The sequence below is a fragment of the Phacochoerus africanus genome, chromosome 9, assembly GCF_016906955.1.
Source record: "Phacochoerus africanus isolate WHEZ1 chromosome 9, ROS_Pafr_v1, whole genome shotgun sequence".
Taxonomy (NCBI): domain Eukaryota; kingdom Metazoa; phylum Chordata; class Mammalia; order Artiodactyla; family Suidae; genus Phacochoerus; species Phacochoerus africanus.
Genome location: NC_062552.1, coordinates 20704006 through 20709771, shown reverse-complemented (window position 1 = coordinate 20709771; position 5766 = coordinate 20704006). Strand labels below are relative to the sequence as shown.

Below are 5766 nucleotides of genomic sequence, written 5' to 3'. Positions count from 1 at the left end.
ACTTAATTTCTTCATCAATAAAATGGAGATTTTAATCCCTGACTTAACCCACCATTTGAGCCCAATCCTTTGTGACTGCCGTGGGTAGAGCTTTTTATCGGTTTCTCTCAGTGGCTCTGCTGGTCTCTGGAGGACGCTGGCAGCCATCCTGACAGCACTGCCCACCTCTGAGCCACCACTCTGCCATTCTGCAAGGGCCTGCCTTACCCTGTGGAGGCTTACTGCTTTAGCTGCTCTGCTGGTCCTGATCCGCTTTGCCTCAATATATGTAAAGGCCTTTTCCTTATTATCCATCACCAAGATATTGTGGGGGTCTAGAATTGCCCCCCAACCATGCCAAGTACCAGGAGAATAAAAGAAGTGGATTACAACTGGGTCTTAAAAGTGGGTATTAGATAGAGTTCCCTGTGCTATACAGCAGGATCTCATTGCTTATGATGGAGCATGATATTGTGAGAAAAAAGAATGTATACATGTATGTGCGACTGGGTCACCTTGCTGTATGGTACAAAATTGACAGAACACTGTAAACCAGCTATAATGGAAAAAAATAAAAATCATTAAATAAATAAATAAATAAAAGTGGGTATTAGAGAAGACTTTTCTTTAAATCCATTGAGGGTAATTATTCTCCAGTGGTGACTCAGATGCAGCTCCTTCCACCCTGTGGCTTGTCCATCTTCAGGTCAGGGCTCCTGAGGATACCCTATGGATGGTCTTTAACCCAGAGACTCTGAAGAGAAAAAAGACAAGGAGCACTGTGAGTGGCAGATGCTTGACTGTGGGCCAAGTCTGGAGGGTACAGGTAACTTTTGCCCAATTTCCACAACCAGAACTCAGTCACTCAGCTATATACACTAACAAGAAGGGCTTAGCAGGAATCTAACTTCAAGTCCAGGAAGAAGAAAGGGACTAGAGTGAACCAAAGTTTAAAAGTTTAAGAGCTGACAATCACTATGTCTGGCCCTGTCCTTTCTCCCCTTCCTGCTATGTCCCTGTGGCCATCATCTATCCCTGGATGGGGTTGGTGTTGAGATATTAAGAAAATAATGGGAGTTCCTGTTGTGGCCCAGTGGAAACAAACCCGGCTAGTATCCATGAGGATGCAGGTTCGATCCCTGGCCTCACTCAGTGGGCTAAGGATCTACACTGCCGTGAGCTGTAGTGTAGGTCGAAGCTATAGCTGCTGTGGCTGTGCGTTGGCCGGCAGCTATAGCTCCCACGTGACCCTTAGCCTGGAGACTTCCATATGTCATGGTTGAGGTGCTAAAAAAGCCAAAAAAAAAAAAAAGGAGAAAAGAATGAACCAATGCAGCTCTAAAATGATGCACAAGTCAAATGATTCTGATGATTATGAATCATGTCAGTAAAAGGAATGCCATAACAGGTAATTTTTATTTTTGACTTTTAGTTCAACTTCACTGAAGTCCCTTTTACACAGGAAACACACTGCTTGACGTGTTTGGACAAATGTATTTTCATGTTACTATTACACTAACCAAGACACAGAATATTTCTCACCCCAGAAAGTTCCCTTGTGCTCCTTCGAAGTCAATTCAGTAAGACCTAAAAAATGGAGAAAGAGTCTATATTCATGGATTGGAAGGCTTAAAATTGTCAAGAGGTCAAATCTCTCCAAGTTGTTATATAGTTTTAATATGATCCTAATTAAAAATATATCTGGCACTTTTTTAAAAAAGAAATTCGCAATCTGATTGCAAATTTACATTAAAATGCCAGTGGCCAAGGATAGCCAAGCAAATTTTACAAAAAGAAAAAATCCAAGGACTTACACCATCCAATTTCAAGAAGTCATTAAAAAGTTCTAATAATGGAGTTCCTGTCGTGGCTCAGCAGTAACAAACCCAAGTAGTATCCATGAGGATGCAGGTTTGATCCCTGGCCTCACTCAGTGGGTTAAGGATCTGGCATTGCCATGAGCCGTGATGTAGGCTACAGACGAGGCTTAGATCCCACGTTACGGTGGCTGTGGTGTAGGCTGGCAGTTGCAGCTCGATTCAACCCCTAGCATGGAACTTCCATATGCCGAAGATGTGGCCCTAAAAAGACAAAAAAAAAAAAAAAAAAGTTGTAGTAATCAAGACAGTATGTCCATACATATTGGCCTAATGATGGACAGAAAAATCAATGGAAAGAATAGAATACTTAGAAACAGACCCACTCATCTATAGTCAATTGATTTTGACCAAAGTTCCAAGGCTATTCAATAAAGAATAGTCTTTTCAACGAATGGTTCAACTACATATTCTTATAGGGGAAAAAAAAAAGGACTTTAATCCTTACATACAAATTAACTCTTCATGGTTCATAGAACTTAAAACACAGAAGAAGAGCTTCAATACCTTAAGACAGGTAAAGATTTCTTAAAAAGACACAAAACCCCAAACCATAAATAATAAAATGACAAACTGTACTTCATCAAAAGAAGAATTTCTGTCCTTCAAAAAAAGTTAAGACAATAGAGAGAGAAACCACAGACTGACAGAAAACATTTATAATGTATGTATCTAACAAAGGACTCTACCCAGAAAATACAATGAACCTTACAACTCAATAAGACAAACAAGCAAAAAAAAAAAAAAAAAAGAATAAAGTTTTCAACAGACATTTCACAAAATATATACAAATGGCCAGTAAGTACACGAAAAGATGCTAAACATTATTAATTATTAGGGAAATGAAAACCGAAACCACAAGGAAATACCATTTCACACACCACAGAATATCTAAAATTAAAAACAGGGATCCAGTGTTAGCAAGAGTGTAGAGGAACCAGTCCTGTCACACATTTTGGATGGAGGTAGACAGTGACAACTACTTAGGCAAAAGCTCGCTGTTTCTTATAAAAAATTAAACAAATACTTACACATCCCAGCAATTCCACCCAAGAGAAATGAAAACATGTCCACACCACTGATTTGTATGTACGTGTGGATACCAGCATTTTTCACCATGCCATTAAATAGAAACAATCCAAATATTCATCAACAGGGGGATAGATAAATGCATTATAATGTGGCCATATAATGAAATACAGCAATAAAAGAGAATAAGCTATTGACACATACAAAGACATGCAGAAATTTCAAAAACACTTTGAGGAAAATACACCAGATGCAAGACTCCATATGATATAAATTTCACTCATGAAATTCTAGGATGGGAAAACTATAAGCTGTAATAACAGAAAGCAGGTTGGTCATTGCCTGGAGCCAAGGGTATGAATTTATTTATTTATGAATTATGATTTCATAATTATTTATGAATGTATTTCCCTTGTGCCTACCAAGAGGCACAAGGGAAATAAATGGATAGAAATGTTCTGTATCTTGATTACAGTGGTAACTACATTGGTATATAAAATTCATTGAATTGTATAATTAATACAGGTACATTTTATTATGTATAAGTTATTCCTCAATATAATTGATTTTTTAATTATATTATTGGCTGGAATAGGGGTAACAATTATTTTCAGGATAATTAAGCACAGTATAAAATTAAGAATCTTATAATCGACTCTATTTATACATGAAAATCAAGGAGAGAAATAATGGCATGATTAATTAAAATTAAAAGCAAACTTTAAATTTTATTTTAGCCTAACTAAGGCTACCCTTCAATTTTCCATCTTCCATTATTCTGGTTGTTTTATATTATCCTAGTTTATCAACTTATCTATCAAGGAAAAGCTATCGGATAAATTCATTCATATGGGGATATAAACATATGCTAAGCCTTAGTGAACACCTTAATTTCTAAAAAAGATACTGCTTAAACAAACAAAACTAAAAAAATCAACTTTCAAAAGGAATTTTTATTAAAGTATAGTTGACTTACAATGTTCCTTCAGTTTCTGCTGTACAACAAAGTAACCCAATCATACATATATATACATTCTTTTTTTTTTCATACTACCTTCCATCATGTTCTAACCCAAGAGATTGGACATAGTTCCCTGTACTGTACAGTAGGACCCCATTGCTTATCCATTCTAAATGTAAGAGTTTGCATCTACCAACCCCAAATTCCCCATCCATCCCACTCCCTCCCCCAGCAAACACAAGTCTGCTCTCCATGTCTGTGATCTGTTTCTGTTTTGTAGATAGGGTCAAAAACTCAGTACTTAATGGTAAGATTCTACATACTGAAACAAGTAAATGAGAAGATCTGGAGAACAAGCCCTTTCTAGACCCTTCCTTCTCTCCCTCTCCACATGAACACATACCCTGGGCCCTCATCCAAATGGGACTACCAACACCAGCCACCTGGTCTAATTAGGGTTCCTATTAAGTAGCTCAACAACTGGGGTTAAGGACTATGCTCCCAGAATGGGTTATGTCATATTGGTATGTCCTATCTCTCACTATGCCACATCAGAGTACCTGGCAGCACTTTGTAACTGTTGGAATTTGAGAGTCTTTCACTGGGAGGGTGAAAAGGTAAAATGAATGAGAGGGGGAGAAGAGGGAAAGATGCACACCTCAGAGGAGCACTTTGCAGTCATCAGGATTCAGATAACTAAAACAATAGGAAAAGGTTAAAAACACTTTGAAAGCTCTTAAGAAAAATCTTAGAAACAGCATGAGATCACAGTAGCAGAGCCTGCCTGCTCTCCACATTATGGAGTATACAACCTAAATGTTCTTCAACAGAGAAACAGGAACACTTTATGATTTATTCTTTCAAGAGGATGGACTCAACCACATGTATATACATCAACAAAATCAATACCACATGGGAAAAAAAGCAAGCGACCAAAGTGTAGATACAAAAAAAAGGTCAGTGCAGCAGGACAGCACTTGATATTGCTTTGCCTGTCCTTGAAAATTCATTGAAATGATGTCACATGCATCTAATCTTTGGGAAATTACTTTAAAAAATTTTTTAATTAAAAACAGGTACTGGGAGAGTACAACCCCTCTTCAGAAGCATGGCTACCCCTAAAGGGGATAGATGGTAAGGTCTTCAGCTTGTTACTTTTTTATTTCTCTACACACAATCTGAAGCAGTAAGTCAAATGTTGACTTTTAAAAATCTGGTGGTTGGACCTGCACGTTTCCATTACATTATTTTTTGTGCTTTTCCATTCTTGCAGGAAAGCCCAGTAACTACAGAGCTCGGCTTAGAAGGAACTGGTGGTTCAACGGTTCTGCAACAGTCTCACCCCCGCCCTCCTGCCCCCACCCCCCGCCCCCGGGATCTCTTTACTCAATTCACCTCTTTTTTTCTGGCAGACCTGGGATCTCCATTTTCATCACCTGACGATTCCACCAGGATCAGTCCTTTCTCCAAAGCTCTCGCCCTTAGAGAAATGAGAGAGGGATTCAGAGACTAATCAGAATATCCCCAGGCATTTCAGCCTCAGACCCTAGCTTAGGGGAGGGACGCGGAGATAGATACCTATCAGGTGAAAGGACCCTGGGGCTGCGCGAAAGAAACTGGCCAATCAGAAACGCCAAAAACAAGCGCCGCGTGGGGCGTGCGCCAGGCATTTAAAAGCACGCGTTGCTCGCAGCGGCCGGGGGCGGAGCCAACTCTGTGGGCGGGGCTCCTTCGCGGTTGACTGTCGCCACTAAACGCGGCGCCGCAACCAGGGCTCAGAATCGCATTGGTCCTGTTTCTGGCGCCGGAATTCGGCCTCATGAAGTCTCCTCCGCTTCGGAGTCTACCCTGCGGCCGCTGTATGGCCAGTCCCGGTCCTCTTCGCAAACCCTGCTGCCTTGCTGCTCTCCGCGAGCGTCT

The 5766-nt window shown here is 40.0% G+C and overlaps 1 long non-coding RNA gene across 1 annotated transcript; it reads right to left on the bottom strand.

The window, feature by feature from the left end:
- Positions 1 to 540: 540 nt before the first annotated feature.
- On the bottom strand, positions 541 to 5638 carry LOC125135520 (uncharacterized). Its single transcript, XR_007136989.1, has 3 exons — positions 5242 to 5638; positions 1522 to 1566; positions 541 to 733 (listed from the first exon to the last, which is right to left on the bottom strand). It is a non-coding gene; the product is annotated as an uncharacterized LOC125135520 (long non-coding RNA).
- Between the last annotated feature and the right edge of the window lie 128 nt (positions 5639 to 5766).